The sequence below is a fragment of the Pinus tabuliformis genome, chromosome 6, assembly GCF_031772625.1.
Source record: "Pinus tabuliformis cultivar Carrire ecotype Pingquan chromosome 6, CPIR1, whole genome shotgun sequence".
Lineage (NCBI taxonomy): Eukaryota > Viridiplantae > Streptophyta > Pinopsida > Pinales > Pinaceae > Pinus > Pinus tabuliformis.
This window is the reverse complement of record NC_142292.1, coordinates 1,022,957,803-1,022,977,367: the sequence shown is the minus strand read 5'-3', so window position 1 is coordinate 1,022,977,367 and position 19,565 is coordinate 1,022,957,803.

Below are 19,565 nucleotides of genomic sequence, written 5' to 3'. Positions count from 1 at the left end.
GGAAAGGAATTATGTTTCCAAATATCACCTCTCTCATTTAGAAGCTCCTATTTGAATTTTTCCTATCTCTAGTTCTGAATTGGAACATCTTCTTATTGAGAGCTCAATGATCTGGATCACAATGAACATTCTACTATGAATGACAATATCAATTTTTGGCATGTTCTCCAATTTGTTGAACGATCTGAGTTGAGAGACCTTTCACATATAGCAAATGTCTTGAAGACATTTTGTATATTGTTGGGAGTCAACTAACTATATTTTCTAAATCTAAGCACCTCACCATCTCTTGATAGTCTGCAATTCCAATTATGTGCACTAACTAAGAAAAATATACAAAGTGATGTAGCACTCAACCACAACCCACACGAGATCATTTTAGAATATTGGTTGTGTGAACTATTTTTGTAATTTTAATGAGGTTCATCTCCACATGTATAAATTTTTCGGTGCCAAAGGAAATTGAATGGGATTGGCTTTTTCTCAAATTTTTGTTTGGCATAATTTTACACACCTTCCTATCCCGCTTCATATTGAGATGACCTTCAGAGTTATGTTTAGCATTTATCATGGTAAATTTTGCAAGAGATGATATTACTAATTTCAATATAATAATATATTTGGAAATAAGTTTAAAATTCCTAATAACGTTTTCATTGTTAGAATGAAATGTAGAGCCCTTTTAACAAAAATGAATGGTACTCTTCTTTGCAAAAATCATATTTTAGTATGTGTTATCCAGTGGAATTACATCTTAGTTCAAGTTAACTTACAACTCCAACAGATTTGGATTCATTTGCATTCAATCATGGGTCATGATCAAAATTCAAACTTGATTAGTTGCAACTTTTATGTATAGTTTGTATTTGTAATTTAGAATGGCATGCACATTAGCATTAAGATTTGTAAGTTCACGAAGATTGTATTTCGCTCAATAGTGGATAGGTTAGAGAGGAAATTGATGGTTGAAACTAGTTAGAAGTATGGAAAATATCTCCATTGTCAGGATTGTATACCCTGATCTATGACCAGCTGAAACCAGCATGTGGAGGAAATAGTAGTTCATAAAATTATCTAGTGATGGAATGAAAGTATAGATCCATCTCTTGGGATATTGTGAAGTGTTGGGGAATTTAGCTCAGTTGGGTTTGGCCGAAAAAATGTTATTGGGCACAAAAAGAAATCTCTGTGAGGCATTATCCAGTACAGAGAGAAAATCTAATCTAAGACTGGTTCACATTATTGGTTGGGATATCTTTCTCTTTGTTGGGAAGCTATCATGGGAAAGTCTGGGGGGGGGTAAGAAATGCACAAGGGTAGTTGTTACTGCTAAGAAATATGGAGTAGTCACTCGAATTAAAGTGGATCTTGATCCATTGCTCTTCCTCAAAAGGGAACACGAGATCAAAGAGGAAGGCAACAAGAGATTTTGAAACAAAGACTATGTGGATGCTTTGGAACAGTATTAAAATGCTCTCAATCATATTGTTGGGAACCACTCGGACCGTGTCATCTTCCACAACAACTGAGAAAGATGCAAAATGTAGATGAATCATGTTTAGTATGAAAGTGTTGTTAATGAATGTACACTCACTCTTGAAGTGCACCCTCATTTCAGCAGGGCTCTTTTTAGAAGGGCACAGACATATGAGGCTATGGGCAGGCTATAATTAGCCATGCAAGATGTGCAAGCCCTTCTGCAAGTTGATGCAAATCACCAAGATGTCTTGGAACTTGTCAAAAGGTTACGATTTTCTCTTGGGAACAAGTAAGATGCTCAACAAGACCTACAAAATAGGCCCATAGTGCCTGCCTATTCAAATACTTCTCCTGCAGTTACTAGGTCATCAACAGTTCTAGGAATGCCTGTTGGCAGTATGGGACCTTATTTACCTATTAGACCTATTCCAAAGAAGAAAAATAAACAGGTGAGGCTTCCTGGTGATAACTTGAGTAGTCAATCAATTAGGCGCACTTTTGCAGGGTCCTCCTTTGCCAATGTCTTCCAAAGGGTCTTCTTCACCACAAAATACCTCAGCCTTGGAGTCTTCCAGGGCATCTTCCTGAGTAATATCCAAGGAATATAATGGTTCTCAAGGTCATGTGGTTAAACATGTCCCTCAAACTATGAAGAAAGCACAAGCATAAATTCAATGGAGGCCATTGAAGCTAATTTTATATCGTGATATAAGGCTTAGTCGAATGCCAAACAAATGAAAATTTAAGGAGTTGAGAGAAATAGTGAGGAAACGGTTCTCCTTGTCCAAGGTAGTTTTAATAAAATACAAGGATTTGGATGGGGATATTGTGACTATTCCAACTACAGAAGAGCTTAGATTGGAAGAAGTTGTTGTAGCTTAACTTATTGAGCAGAAAAGGATAGGGAACTCAAACACATACTCCTCTGCAAACGGGGGTTCGAACGAAAAAGAAAGCATTTCTAATCAAAATTTTTCAAATGATACTTTGAGGATGTATGTGGTCGAGGTGAATCCTGAGCAGAGCCATTGATTGAAGAAGAGGAGGAACCTTTAGTAGATGGAGTTCAAGAAGAGGATGTTGAGGTAGAGGAGAATGCTTTTGGTTCATCAGGAGAAAACAATGGTAGCATAGTTGAAGACTCGAGCAAAGAACCTAATAAGTAGGTATCCTTGGAGGAAACTTGTAAAGACAAAAATTGGGATGAGCTTGAAGGCAAAGAAGTTGAAATTAATGACTAGCTATTTGAATTTTCTCTATTATTTTGCACACATGTAGGCATTGATACAGATGCTCACTTGGATCTTCATGAGCTAGGAATGAATTTATGCTCCGAGGCATTGGAGGGAAGTATGACTAGTGAAGAACTCCAATGCTTCTTTGAGATGGTGGCATACAAGTTCCAGGAGGTGGAAGCTTTGGAATTCTCAATTGGGGCAATGTCCATATGTGTTCAACTAGGAAGAAGATTCCTTTGGATGAAAATCCTACAAAGGAAATGGTTACGACACAACTTTGGATTGCTTATGAATGGGTTCAGGATCAATACTCCTAAGCTAGACAAAAGTATGAGGAAGCTTTGAGGATAAAGCTTGACTTCTCTGAGGGATTTCCTGCATTGGTGATGGGCCTCCAAATTATACATAAATTAAGCCCCATCTGATCATCCTTCATCACATTAAACCTCTCCTTGTGCATTAGATAATGTATTTTTAACTTTAATATGTTCATTAGGAAGGTTTATGGATAATTCCATATTTGTGCCTAATATTATTTATTTTTGTGGAATATTGAGAGAATATTGGGCAGATTATGAAGATTTCGAGGAGGAGATAATTTAGGGACTTGCTCCATACTAAAGGAGGATCAATATTAAATAATAAATCAAGAAGATATTATGAAATTATTTCACAGATTCTGGAGCACCAATGATTGAGAAAATCTAGGAATGTGTTCCCTGTCATTTAATGTAGATTCCTAATATTGGAGACCAGATCCACTATTTGAAGGATTTTGGTGGGGAAATCTTCCTCCTTTCATGAGGAATGATTCCTAATCATTTTTTATAAGTACCAAGTCAAATTTTCCTCTAGGGGTTGATTTTTCTTAGTCTTCTTGTGGATAGAACTCATATTTTTGCAGCTCCACTTTCATTTCTTGCAGGGATGTAATTGACTTGATGGAAATAATGAATATTGGTGCCATTTTCAGCTTCTAAATATTGGTCTCCTTCATAGGATGCTGATTTTCCTTGGGCTTGGTTATCCCATGAGCCTTAGAGCTCTTTTGTATCATTTACTTTTCGTCTTTTCACTTCTTACTCACATGCATCTCGTGTTCTTGCTTTTTCCTATTTCTGCATTTAGTATTGATGATTTCTTATTGTAGGATTGGGGTAAATGGTTGAATCAAGTTATTTTGTAGGATCAAAGCATCATTTAATCCTTGGAACAACTTTGGAAGGTCATAGTAATAATTGATCTACTTTGATTAGTTTTGTTATTCCGAAATCTAGATTTTTGGAAGTCCCTTGTGGAAAATAACAGTAAATTTCTGCTGTTTTTTAGGACATGCTAACGGGATTTAATAAATTTGATTCCACTTGAATTAAATAAAAAAATTATTCTATTTAATAAAAAAAATTACCCCATTGAATTTTCACTTGATTAGGTTAGGCATTTGATAGATTTACTAGCTCACTAATTCTCGAATTTCTAGATTTTAGACAAGTAATTTTCTTATATTTTTTAACATGGGTTAATTGAGGTATTTTTGAGTGATTCCACTTGGAACAGAGACTTAATATATCCTAGTCAATAATAAAAAAATTTCCATCCAATTATGATTTGATTTTCTTGGCCATTTGATGAATTATAACTTCCTGTAGTAAATCTTTAACATTCTGTAGTTTCCTGTAGTACTCTTCCAGTGTGTATATACATGCCCTGATTTGCTCAAAAATATTGGTTTGGTCCCTTAGGTTTGAATCATGACGTCTAGTCTCTAAATAAATGGTTGAGGAGGCATAAACACCACTTAGCACTTTCCTTTTTACCCATGCAAAACATCTGAGTTAATGGACAAATATATGAATTGGATAATACAATGATGAATTTCTTGATTGCCACATCCAATGAACTCTATTAATGGACCTAAACTCTTTGAAATGGCATGGTTGATATTTATTTCATGATATTTACTTTATGCAATTAGAATAGTTTTCTTTCCTTGTATTTTCTTTCTTTTTTCCAGTGGAAAAATCTGTAACCTTTTATTAAAAAATGAAAAGTTACAATTGCAGATGCATTAAGCATTTCCATAAGCTGCCCATTGGGCTCAAGTGCTTTCGCACTCTTCACAATAATACACTACTAGCGTGCCAAAATGAAAAAGAAGAAAAAAGAGAGAGAAGAAGAGGGAAGATGGAAAAAAAAGGAAAACCGAATTTGGTCTTCAGGTTTTCCTTCCCTTTTTCTTTTCGACCTTGCGCCACTCTCCTTGAGTAGGCTCGATCGAGGCTATGACTAACTGTGTTTCTGCTCTCTGCGGGCCTAGTTCCTTGTCTGAATCTGAAGTATCTGATTGGTGAAGTCGTTTAATCCCTCCCATGCTCTGATCTTCGATTGTCTTCTCTGCCTGATTTGGATAGGACTGAGATGTCTTGTTTTCTGATGTATTTTCCTTCTGGGTTCCCGTTGCTCGGGGTACCTCAGCATTCTCCGTGGGGGTATCTTCTTCTTCTGCTTCTGATTCTTCCTCCTCTGAGTCGACAGGGGTGAATTTCCATCCTTTCCTCTGCTTCCCTTTCTGCTTTCTTTTACTGTTAACTTTCTTGGCTTCTGGACATGTGCTTTGCAAGTGTCCTGTTTGTCTGCACATCCTACATCTGAAGGCGGTATTTTCATAGTCTAGTACTTGCAGCCAATCTTGTTGTTTGTAGATCAGCCTTATGTTATCTGGCAGCCCTTTACTTAGATCTACTTCCACACAGATGTGTGCGAAAGTGAAAATCCTTTCGTCAATCCTTTCTAGATCTGTTTTGATGTATTTCCCTATGCTGTTCCCGATTCCTTCCAAAACTCTTTCACTCCAAAAATGAAGGGGAAGGTTATGTAGGCGTACCCAAACCGGCACTTTTGCGACAGTCATTTTGTTTGGGTCAAAATCTTTGAACCATGAGGTCATGAACAGCCCCGCAGTTCCCCAGAAAAAGGGCCCAGCACTGATGATAGTGTCTCTTACCTCCTTAGATGTAAATTTGACTATGAAAAACCCTTTGGAACATAGGTGAATGTCGCATTCCATGGTCCAATTGGTAAAGATCCAATGAAATAGGTCCATTGGTTTTGGCCAGAAGCTGTTGAAACGGCATATTAGAGCTTGTGTTTCGTAAGACTTAACATAATCGTCAAGCCCTGAGTCCTAAATATTGAAGGTTGGAGTTTGTCCTAGCTGGTCAACTATATAAGGCCGGGGTGAATATCCACCTTGATCTGGGGAGGATCCTAATTCTCTGTTGCCTTGGAGAATGTTTTTGTAGGATGACGCTCCCTTAGGTTTGTGCTGGGGTGCTGTTTTCCCTTTGTCCCCTCCTGAACTGCTTGGCTGTCCCTGAGATGGTGCCCCTCCTCTCAGCCTGAGATTCAAAACAATGGTTTCTCCTAGACTAATCTCGTAACTTCCTAGGGTTCTGTTGTCCTGTAGGGACCATCTGCCACTGACTAAGTGTTGGGTCTGGCCAGGATAGCCCGTGGATGCATAAATTTGCTGCTTTAGCTGCGAAACAGAGCTATCTGCACTTACCCATACTAAGAGAGATTTCATCTCAGGGGTTTTAATAAAGATCTGAAATCGATTTTTAGTTACCTGATGTCTGCATTTTGGCTGAGCTCTGTCTGAACCGGTGTCTTTGCTGGTTGCCAGATGGTCCAGGTGTGTGCATTCTTCCAGATCTTGCCTCCTATTGGGTCGATCTGCTGCGTGCCCTCTGCTCAATCGATGCCCATTCCCGCCGATCTGCTGCCTGGGTTCTTGAAGCTTGCTCCAAACAGTTTGATCTGGCCTGGATCTGTAATATTTGGGGCTCAGTTCGAGCAGATCCGGCCCAGATCTGCAGAGATTGGGCCATGCAATTATGTGATGGGGCAGATCTGCGTCATGCAGTCCCCCATCTTTGCATGCAAAGGTCCTGAGAGAAGGAACAATGTTGGCGTGAACGATCAATCCAAGCCCTGGCGATTTGCCGCCTTCGAATTGGGTTCTGAACCCAAAAAAGATTATTGTGTTCAGATCTCTGATCTCGTGCTTCTTCGCGAGCTTCACTTCCAGATCCGTCTCTGATGCGTTTGGCTCATCAAGCAAATGATGATTTGGGCGAAGGGTATACGTTGTGCCAGGACCGTCGAAAATTTTCCAGGCGTTTAGCCGCATAGCAGAACCCGTGCCGGCACCTCGAATGGAGTCAGGGCGCTCCAGCTCCACGCTCTTGAGACCGGTCCTGTGGAGGGCAGTGGCTGTGGCCAGCCCTGCAGCGCCGCCTCCATCGATCGCAGAGTCTGTGATTTCGTTAACAGCGCAGGAGAAACCCTCGACGACGGCCATCTCTCGTTTCCGCCTTTTTTTACATATCATATTCCTTGTATTTTCTTTCTTGCATAAGTTAAAGTTTCCATTTCGAGAATTTCATTTTCTCCAATTAGTTTAGGATTTGATTTCATTACATGCACTCAATTACATCATGACAACAAAGGAATGCCACATTTTATGTTACACATATAGTGTCGATACCTCTTAAGTTTGTACGAAACCCAGGTTGATAATTAAAGTTGGTAGCCTTGGGAGTTGCAAAATTCTTGTTGCAATACCGATGCTCATCATGTTTTTGCACCATTGCAAGGGAGGTGTCAAAGTATGCATTGTTTTCTTCCCTAGTTAATTCATTTATTTTACGTTTTTCATAAACAAAAAAATTGCATTAGGCATATTTCATTTAAAAACAAAAAATTGCATAGCATTAGCATTCTTATTCAAAAAGAAAAAAAAAAAATACTTTTTCAGCACCAACCCCCCTCCCCCCGATTTGATCACGTGGTGCAGTGATAGCCACATCACCATTAATTTTTGTAGGTAGAAGAAGAAGAGGTGGAAGAGAAGGAAGAAGAAATAGATGGAAATGATCACAAAGAACAAGATCGTCTTGGATTTCCCATTCAAGATATTGATGTCAGTGTGCATATGAAGAACATCCCTGCATCTTTTCTTCCAAACTTTCATGGTCTAAGGTCAAAGGATCCAGAAACCTTTCTTTTTGAATTTGAAATCCTTTGTAAATTTTATGGTTACTTATTAAACACTCAAAAACTGAGATTGTTTCTGACAACATTGAAGGATAGAGCTCTTAAATGGTTCATGAGTTTAGGGATTAACTCAATACGATCATGGAATAATATGAAAAAAAAATCTAGAAAAATACAAAGATCATGATATTAAAGAATAAATCTTTAGAAAGAATAAAAAAGAATATGAAAGCCTTGAGGATCTAATAGAGAGGTTCATTTATAATGTTAAGAGGGAACAATTACTTCATTTAGGATCTGACACGCTAAAAACCCTCTTACTTAGAACAATTAGGGATGAGTGGATTGATCTCCTTGATCTCATGAGTAGAGGTGATGTATACCAATTCTCATTTGAAGAAATTTGTGAAACATGAAAACACATCTCAAGAGGAAGGGCAAGAGTAAGTAAACCGGCATCAAGATTGGTAAGTCAAGCTAAACTTGGAAATGTTAAGAAGGCATGATGAGGAAAAATAAGATGCTAATATTTTTTTTGTCCACGCAGAATCAAATGTTAAATATTGCCCCTTATTACCAAGGTTGAAGGAAGTTTACCAAGAGGACAATGGAGCAAGTCAATTGCCAATGTAGCTATGTTATGTAGCTCCAAGATGACCATGGAAACCTATTCAACCTGATATGAGGCAAGAGCCTAATTCACAATTTCAAGCTTATGCACATCCATCTCAAAGTAACTGGAACACACCCTTCCCTTTGAAACCATGGCCATCTCAAAACCAAAACCAATCTTGGCAACAAGGTTGGCAAAGAAATTATGGGAGCCATCCACAATATCCTCAATATTTTCCTCAATATCCTCCATACCCAAATCCATGTTATCCATACCATTCACCTCCACCACAACCACAACCCCATCCACATCCAAATCAAATATCCACTCCCACTCTACTACCTATGCCACCATTTCTGAACCCACACAATGAAGTAGCTCAACCCACTTATAAGTTGAGGTACAACACTTCCAAACATCTCCTCTTAATCTAAATGGTATTCATCTTAGGTCAGGAAGAGTATCACAAAAAGGAGATTCTCTTGATATCATTGAAGGACAACATGCAGAAAAAAGAAGATTCAAATGATAAGACCAAATAACCATGGGTTGCACTTGATGAATAGCAGACATCAAAATCAGAAATTGGGAAAGTTTTCTCATGTTTACCATAAAATCCTCTATGTTTTCAAGAGAATAATCAACAAAAAGAAGAATATCTAAATTTCATGGAAGAAGAAGACATCCAAGATGATCAAAATCACCAAGTGGACCACGAGCATCACAACTTTATTGAAATATGGTTCCAGGTAGTGAGTAAGTTGCAGCAATACTCTCTTCTTCAATTGTGCTTGATATCATCAAAGTCAGAGGATTTGGTTTCTTACATTCAGGTACATGTCAAAGAATATGTTTTGATCCTACACATGATTTTATTTGTCACTCAATTATGCAAGTGGCTCCATTGGAAGTATTCCTACACTTGAAAGTGATTTTCTTGTTTCAACTATAGTAGAATATGAAAAGAAATTAAAAATGAAAAATAAGAGAAAAAATAAAATCTCAAGTGAAAACCTCCTTTGAGGCCCCTGAGATTGGCTCATTGATTGAAAACCTCCATGAGGTGGTCAATGGGTTGGAAAAAAGAGAAAAATAAAATATCCTAGGTGAAAACCTCCTTTGAGGTGCCTAAGCGGACCTACTAGTTGAAAACCTCATTGAGGCGGCTAGTAAGCTTAGAAAAAAAAAAAATTCTCCATGTATCTCTCTCTCATGAATGCAAATGTTCTCCAACCTCTGCAAGCAACAAAAACAAGTTAGCCACCAAAAGAAAATTTGATCAAAAGCCTAGTCAAAGGAAGTCAAACTTGGAATTTCTCCTCCTTTTCTCAAATGCTCAAGAATGACCAAGGCCATGCCAATCCATCACCCTCATATATTCCACCATCCACTCATCATTCCCAAGAATTTACCACTCATATGCCTTGTTGTCCTAAAATGCTTCAGGAAACAAAAATACATAGGGAAGAACATTATTTTTGTCATATCCTAAAAACCGTGCATCCATTTGCAAATTTGTTTCAGTAGAAGATGCATATGGATGATGGTAACATGCCCAAGCAATTTCAGAAAATTCCAATGCACAGTTTATGATAAATTGACCTCCATCACCTACAACCATTTTTATTTTTTCTCAAGATTTGTGCATCCATTGGCCAAGAATCATTATGGGGAGGTGCATAAGGATGATGTCAACATGGTCAGAAAATGTTAGGTCAATCCAGTATATGTTTTGAGAGATATGCATTAAACAAGATTTCTATAGGAAGATATTGTAGCACTAATTTGTTAGAGAGGTACTATGAAGGAAAATTCGAGTTCTATGAGCTAAAAATGGGATCAATGACAGATGAGGAGTACACAGCTGAGTTCCTAGAGTTATGTTATAGTGGCTACAACCACCCTCCAAAATTTTGGCTCGCATGAAAATTTCAAAGCCTAGCTTGTATCTTGCGATCAATCATCCTTGGTCACTTATTGGTAAGCTGATGATTTAAAACTCCCCTCCTTGATCCCCTCACTTATTGGTGAGTTGATTATTTAAAGCTCCCCTCTCATCTTTATGCATCATGTGTCATTTTTGGGCATAGGGGTTGTTGTTTGTCATGCAAAGGGAATGTTGTTTTGCTTCAAGGGAAAGCAGGTGCACATGAGTGGTTGTCATCACATAGACATGTTTCACACTCACTTCACACATTATTGTCAAGAAGGTTGTTGCATCAAGAAAAGTATGTCTTGTGTATTCTGGATGGTCTATGTTGTGTCACTAAGTATCTGTGTGCAATCACAGTCAAGTCCTATCAATGTTTACATATGTTTCACTAATCTCACATTTAGCCATTTTCCCAAGAAACCTAGCCTCATCTAGCTTCCTAGAACTCTGCGCTTTTCTTCTGCAACCATCAAGCTTCCTCCCTTGCCTACTGAAACCCCACAGTGCACAGAGACACCAACCTCCCTTGCTTGATGAAACCTTGCAGCCCACAGAGACAACGACCTACCTTGTTTGCTGAAACCCTGCAGCCTGCAGAGACCATATCCAACACTACTCTCCAAAAATGTACAGAGAATTCTGGCTACATTGCACTCAAAAATTGCATAGAGGAGTCCTCCCAAGACTCCCATCCCGCAACAATATCCTGTGCCTGAATACTGCGCAATGTAGTCCAGGATTCCCCTTTTGTCTTGCATGAAAAAACTATGCAGACAAGCCTCCCAGGGCCTCATTCTAACAGTAGTCATTGTTCACTGAAATTGCGCAGATCTACCTCTCAGTGACTATAGGAAAAGGTGGCATGTTGAAATCGTTTCCAAGGAGTTGAGGAGAAGGATCAAGGAACCAAGTAATGGAAAAGATTAGGACCGCATGCAAACTCTATTGGATCCATGATCATTGTGAGGGTAAGTATGGTAAGTAAAGAACACCTTAGGAAGTACACGTCTTAGTTGAGTTTGCAGGATGGTTTCTCAATGTCATATCATCCTCTCCATGGTAACATGCATGTGCACAAACATGAAAAATTATTTTATGTGTTTCTTCTACATGTCTTGCTTTGTTTCCACTTGTTTGACCAATTGTCGTCTTCGACATCTTGATTGCTATGTCACGCTTGCGACATCGTTATGGTGATGATGAAGGTTGTGTTTGAGTTGTGTTCGATATGTAAACATATATCACACTCACACACGATCTTGTAAGTATTCTCACGCAAGCGTCGTAGCAGTTGTCCAAACGTCTATGACAAGGGTTGCCCTTGTCGCTCACACCTCTCGGTTAGTGACACTGAGTGCATATTGTCTTGATGGTTCGAGGCGTCTTATCGTCAAGTCATGTTGAGTGTGTGTTCACAAGGTCATACATGTATGAAGTCACTCATTCACACACTTAGTCATTTTGTTGAAACACTATTGACTGGACCACCCTCCAACAGCCAATTCTCCGCTGAGCTGCACTACGCAGTCTTAGCACTAAGTGATCATGCACTCCTACCCAAAATTGCATGGATCTTGAGGCTGTCTCCCAGGTAGTCTGCATTACCCAATCCTGGAATCGACTCCACCAACTATCACCTAGAATAGCGCATAAGTTCCCTACCAAGCCATCTCAATCTATGCCACCTGCAAGCACATCAACCGAGCCTCCAACCGGGGAGTTTGACTGGGAAGTGACCCCGGGTCTCACTCCCCCAAAATATTGTGTAGAATATGCCAAGCATGCCCATTTCCACTGACTGAAGAAACTACGCAGACATCCCAAATAGACACCCTATGTTTGTCACTACACTTCCCTAAAAAATTTGTGCAATTTTTCCAGCCAGTCACCCAGTCAGTCGGTCCGCTGCTTACCAGGAAAACTCCGTAGTTTTCATGAGTAGTCTCCTAGCTACCTAGCATCCTGCTCAACTCAGAAATTGTGTTGGGATGTCTAGTAGGCCAACCTCCCATCTCTTCGCAATTTTTTCCAGCAGCCTCATGCACCTTTCTGCCAGCTCCCAAGAAAAATTGCGCAATTTTTGCGAGCAGCCTACGACATCCTGCTACTAGCTCCCCAGATAAATTGCACAATTTTCAATACCAATCTCCCTCTACTACTTTCAAGATATCCCTGAAAAAAGTTGCACAGATATTCCCTCCACTTGAGTTGGATCCTGTAGACAATCACTACTGATCTAGATTGCCCATCTCAGCCTCCCAGTGACCTTTGTAGAGTTTTCATAGATAGTACTCAGAGCCCACATCTCAGGTTGAAATCCACCTTGCACAGTTTCAGAACCTTGCCCTCTCTCCTGATCACCTGCATCTGAAAGAGAAGAAAAATGCATCATAGTAGATTAGGATATTTCTGGATTTGTTGTCATCTCATCATGAGTGATTGTAGATACAGGTACATGGATGAGACATGGCACGACGATGAAATGGATGAACAAGGAGCACATTCAAGGAGACGCGTTCATAAATAGATGAACACATGAGGCATGCCAAGTACAAGTGAAGGAGAGACATGCATGTGCAACATCAAGCGAACACCAAGACCATCGAATACTCCACACACATTGCTGTGCAGAGGTGATGCTATGATACACCAAGAGCACATCCATCACTCAGCAACACTACAACTCGACATGCACACCAACAACAGCATGAACATACTTGCTTTGTCTGGTCGATTCATGTCACGAGTCATCTTGGCCACATCACTACTGTGGGCCATATTGTTGTAATCAATGTAATGTAATGTGGAAGTCCAAGAGACCCACATGTAAATCTGAAGAGTCATGTAAAGTTGAAGATTCATGTAATTCAAACAATCATGAGGGAAGTTGAATAGTCACAAGGGCCAACTTTACCCTCGGTTATAAATACCCCTCATTTGTACATGCAAAATACTTTTCACCTTGGCTCCTCCCACATAGCTTTAAGAGTTCGTAATCTTTTCTTTGAGGAGCTAGCAGTGGCTCCAACGCCCCACTATCAGGGTTAGTGATGTAATGGTGTACGGATGTGGCTTGGAACTTTCTCTTAATTCAGAAGCATGTTAACAGGCTAGCATGTTTTCACACAAGTATTGTATTCATTTGTAAGACTATTCTTTGGACACTTGTAATGCATGTTTCTTTAACCTGTATTAATACAGTTGAACTATTTCGGTTGTTTTAGTACATGTTCTATTGGAAATGTGTTGTATCAGTTGTTAATGTTGTCTCACCTATGTGATCTATCCTACAGGACACTCAACAAATTCATTCTTGTCAACTTGTTATAACACTCGGCGCACTCATGTGGACTATTCCTCTAGGTGTTGTACATACTATATGTTCACCTTGTGTTTGTGACGTCCGCATCTGTGTGGACTACTCCATCAGAATCTGCACATGTCCTATTGTGTTGTGTGTCTCTAATAGAGTTGGGCATATTCCCTTTTGACCTAAGACTCACTTCCACCTTCTCCCCCCATAGTGAGAGAACTTTGACACGAGCGACACTAAGCACTCACGAGGCATGCGAACCTCATTGTTTGAAGACAAAGTAAACCACTATCATGTGTTGACAAGAAAGAGCTAAGGAAAATTTTTAAGATAATGGAAATCGGGCCATCATACTGGATGGGACTCCTACACCAAATGGTGTGAGGGCTAGTTGGGACTTCACACTGGGGAGATCCCATGAATGTTGGCGGGTCTAGCACCATCAACATTTCTAGCACTAGAAGGAGGGTAGATGAAAAGTTGAGTCCTCACAATCTGTTTTGAATCTCTGCATACTTATCATGACTAAACACATAATTTGTTATGAAACAAGCTCCCAAAAAGACAGAAAAGATAGATCAACGACTTAGAAATCAGCCTCTACAAGGGGGAAACCTCCTTTACATTACACAAATTAACAACTATTGGATGATACAAATGACAAGGCATCCTTTCTATATATAGGAGTCTAAGGGGTCATAATATAATCAGATCCAACATAAAAATAATAATGTAAGGGCACAACAATAACAATAGTGGGCTTCTATGGGGCACAATAATAACAATATGGGTACTACATAGGCACAACAATATAATAAGGGGATTGCACTAATAACAATAAGGGGTTACACTAGTAATATAGGGACCTAACATGCCCCTCTCCTTCAAAAAATTTTGTCCTCAACGCTTGAGTTCTGGATGCTTCTGTATAAAATTGTCATCCTTCCATGTGGAATCCTCAGTAGGTAAGTTCTTCCACTTGATCAGATATTATGAAATTGATCAATTTCGTAGTTTTCGATTTATCGGTTCTGTGACTACTTCAGGTTCCAATTTCCTTCCTTGTCAAGTTCTAGCCATATTGTTTGAACTGGGATCTTCTGCAACTTTTGAATGAGTTCCCACCTTACTTCATCATTCTTCCATTCATCCCTTGCTTCATTTATTGAATTTGGTTGGATAATTATACCAACCTCTAGCATTTCTGCAACCGTACGTTCAATTTCACTCCTTTGGGCATATGGATATTTGTAAGGCCTAATGTTTGGAGGAACACTTCCTCGAATCAAATGAACAGCATGATCATGATCATGAATATGTGGGAGGCCTTTGGGAATCTTAAATACCTTGGAATGATTTTCCAAGACTTTTTGGAGATCCGAAGAAATAGATGATTTCTACGTGGGAACCTCTAGCGAACATAATTGTGAAACTACGCCTCATTGTTATTTCTTTAGAAGCTTTGTCATTCCATTAGAGCTGATTATCTTTCCCAGTTTCCTTGTGATACCCCTTAATTCAACTTCCTTTTCTTCCAAATAAAATTTCATGAAAATTTCTTGAAAATTAAAAGCTATTGTACCCAAGGATTGTAGCCATTAGAATCATAGTACAACATCAACACCACCCATTGGAATGGAAAGCATTGGGATATTCAATACATATTCTCCCATGGATGGCTTGATATTATGGTTATTTCCAGAGCAATTTATTTTTCCTCCACTTGCAACCATGACTTGACACTCTAGTGATGGAGATAGGAAGAAATTCAATTCCTTAGCTATCTTACAATGACTAAAATTATGGGTATTGCCCAAATTAATGAACAATATTACCATTTTCTTCTTGATATGTCCTTATATCTTGATAGTTTGAGGAGTGGTAATTCTAGCCAATGCATTACAAGATATGGCTGGATTCATTTCTCCTTCCTCTAGGTTTGTTCCTGGTGTATATCCTCTTCTTTTGACATTTCTTGTTCCTTTTCGTCCTCTTCTTCACAATCTATGTAAATTAATTTCTTCTTAGCACACTTATGACCTTTACTGTATTTTCTATCACAACTATAACAAAGCCCTTTTTCTCTTTTTCTTCCAATTTTTGTGGTGTAAACCTTGTAGGTTATGGAAGGCTAGGGGTAACAACACTTCCATCTTTATAGTTGTGAGTGGTACGCTTCCTTGTTTCCATAACTTTGCTTTCCATTTTTCTTGCCTACCTGAATGTCTTCTCCAATGAATCAGGTTCCCAAAGGTGAACCTCATGTTGGATCTTATCATTTAAAGTCCCTATGAACACATCAATCCTATATTCCTCTAGAATATCTTTTACCCTTATATTCAATTTTTGGAAGTCCTCAATGTGCTCCATCATTGAACCCATTTGTTTGAGATTTATCAATTGGCTAAAAAAAATGTTTCTTTTCGTATCCTCATAATGTGCTATTATTTATTCCATAAAAATTGCCCTAGTGACAATTTTTTTATGAGAGAAAAGCCATCGATACCATACAAGCTGATTTGGTTCCAAATATAAAGTTGCAATGCATACCATTTGTGTGTTTTGCACATTACGAAGATCGAAGTATTACTCCATTTGTGGTATCCATGTTACGGGATCCTTGCCATCAGACTTCCTCATATTGATCTTTGGAACATGATGGGTCTTCAATCCACCATTAGAGTCTATGAAATCATGATTAAAATTTAATTTTTTCTCATCATGAATTTTCTCTATTACCTTTTCGCCATTAGGAAGCCTTTCTTGTAGAAACTTTGTCAAACCTTCCACATATTTCTTCAAATCTTCAATGTTGTCATTCTTCAAATCATGATTAACATTTATTTTTTTCTCATTCTAAGTTTTCTCTACTACCTTTTCGCCATTAGGAAGCCTTTCTTGTAGCAACTTTGTCAAACCTTCCTTCCAACCTTCCATGTCCTTCTTCCAATCTTCAATGTTGTCTTACATACCATCCATCTTAGCTTCCAAACCATCCATATTATCTTTGAAGTCTTTCTTTAAACCATCCATCTTAGCTTTTGTTACTTTTTTTGAGAGTGAAATTTGTTGCACTTGGTCTTGTAATTTTGATACATCATGTTGTATTTATTCCTCTTCTTAATGAGTCATCCTAGATATTTCAAGTTGTTTACTAGGTGTTACCATTTTCTTTCTTTGGGGCATCAATTAATGATAATTATTCTTCACTATGCCCTTTGAATTCCTTCAAACTAATTTTTCAAACCAAACTTGTGCAAAATTTTAAAAAACTACACACCTTTTTTCACTTTGTAGGATCTCGATATTGAATCTGAGGTATCTCTTAACTTTCGAATCTCCAAGGACTAAAATTGTGTACTATGGTAGCCCTTTGAGTTCTCTTTCCAATTCCACCAGTTTGATAGAAATTGGATTCTGCAAGAAAATGTTATGCACAATCTCCCAAGATGACCTGATTATACACGTTTTCAGTAGAGCGAACGTGTATGAAGTGCCACATGTCATTGTTTCAACCTTCAGACCTGAAAATGGTGCACAGAAAATTACAATCCATCTTGTTTTGTTAACTTGTTAAGAAATTTCAATCTGATACTCAGAGAGAAAGTTATGATGATTTTCCCAAGGTTGTCGGTTTGGGGTGTAATTTGGGAGCCTGCAAAAACCCTAACTTCCTTGGATCCTATCTCAGAAAATATAGCGAGACAAGATCTCAAATTCAGATCTATGCTTCAAGACGGTTTTAGCTCAAATGGGTTTTAATTGTAGAGTCTGAACCTTCGTAGAACAAAAATTATAGCAATACTTCCACGCTGACCTGTTTGAAATGGAATGCTGGAGCTTGCAAAAATCCTAACTTCCTCAAATCATATATCCAAAAATATAGCGAGACAATATCTGAAATTTGGATGCGAGGTTTAGAAAGATTTTGGTTCAAATGGGTTTTTTTTAGCTTCTGAAACATCTCATAAAAAAAAGAGAAACTTTCACGATGGTCTATTTTGGAGCAGTGGAACCCTAGAATCCAAAGCTCTGATACCAAATGTTATGGAACAAGCTCACAAAAAGATAGAAAATATAGATCAACAACTTAGAAATCATCCTCTTCGAGGGGACAACCTCCTTTACATTACAAAAATGAACAATTCCTGGATGATACAAATGACAATACCTCCTTTCTATATATAGGAGTCTAAGGGGTCATAATATAATCAGAGCCGACATAACAATAATAATGTAAGGGCACAACAATAAAAATAGTGGGCTTCTATGGGGCATAATAATAACAATATGGGTACTACATGTGCACAACAATATAATAAGGGGGTTTCACTAATAACAATAAGGGGTTACACTAGTAATATAGGGACCTAACATAATTTCTCTTCCGGAGCGTATGTCTTATGGAAACGACTTTGAAATCTTGGAAGATCTTTGGAATAACTTGTCACATAAAACATACGTTGGTGGAGGCCAAATAGCCTTGGTTAGACATGTGGTTGGTGTTGTAGTCTCATGTGAAAGGCATGAAATCTTTGAATATTACATGACCTGCATGTTGTTTGCATACACACTTTGAGGGCACCCACTCCATTGGTATGCCACGCTTCTCGAAAAATCTATCCACTCTTTCCATCATTTGATTGTAGAGATAGACTGTGCTTTCAATCATTTTGACCGTAAATCACTTAATAAAGAAATTATGAAATTACGAAAGTCACGTGATGAATCCATTGAGAAATTTCATACACACTTTTGTAATCTTGCATAATGATTTCCTGAAGATGAAATTGATTAGGAATTTCTTGATGGAAGATTTAAGTATCTTCTTTACATATCCGAAAATCCACAATTATTAGAATCGTTTGAATACGTCCCAGCATACCTCGGTGTTATAGCTGCCAAATGTAAGACAAAAATTATCGTTGCCATAAGTGATTGTCCGTCCTCTTCTCATCAAACATCTCTAGCTCCGTAGTGCAAGGTGGGAGAAGGTGCATGCACATCTATTGAACTGTCACATCCTCTCACCCCACCTGGTCTCAATGTCTGTGTAGATTTGGCTTACAAGCCTGCTCGTTGTCCTATGGACTTGTTACCTCAACCTTCATCCCCTCATTTTTCTGATCCTACGGATTGTACTGTCTTATGTTCTTTCGTTCCTGACTCCACACTTGTTGTGAATGAGGATCAATTTGTCGACGGAGTCGGTGTTGTGCAGCCAACCTGTGCTATCATTCATGAAGAGTGTGTGCGGGAATCTAAAGAAGAACCTATGGTCAAGGATGAATCCCTTCCATTCGTGCCTCATCCTCTCTATCCTAACATCCCTTGTGATTCTTCCATTGTTGATTTCCCTTGTGAGAATTCATTTCTATATGTTTCTACTTCTAATCTTCATAGGACACATCAGATGTCAGTCTATCATTACATTGCAGAGAGGACACATCTTCCTCTGAAAATTTGTCCCATCTGTCATCTATCATTTTTGAAAATGCAGAGGGTGAACATCATTACTTCTCATCTACCCCTCTGCATGATTGATCAAATCATGACGATGCCGCTGAACATCCCAAATTTTCTGATCATGGCTGTCGTGATCTCTGTACTCCTTCATTTGATCAGGATGTTGATTCACTCATTGTTAATCTATCTAGGCCACTAGTATCTGATGATCTACCTATTGATAGAGTGGAAGCCCCGCAGGATATTGAGGCACTTCATCTTGGGCTGATGGTTATGTCAGGCCCTCAGTTTCTTGATGTTAGTTCCACTTTTGATCAGAAAATTTTTGAAACACCCAAGGCTCCTCATCACTCTTTGCTTCACATTAAAGATCAACCAAACCCCTAGATTTCGCTTCCTCCACTCGAATCACATGATCCCATCACTCAATATTTGGAGGAATCTTACACAACGAGTGCGCTTGCA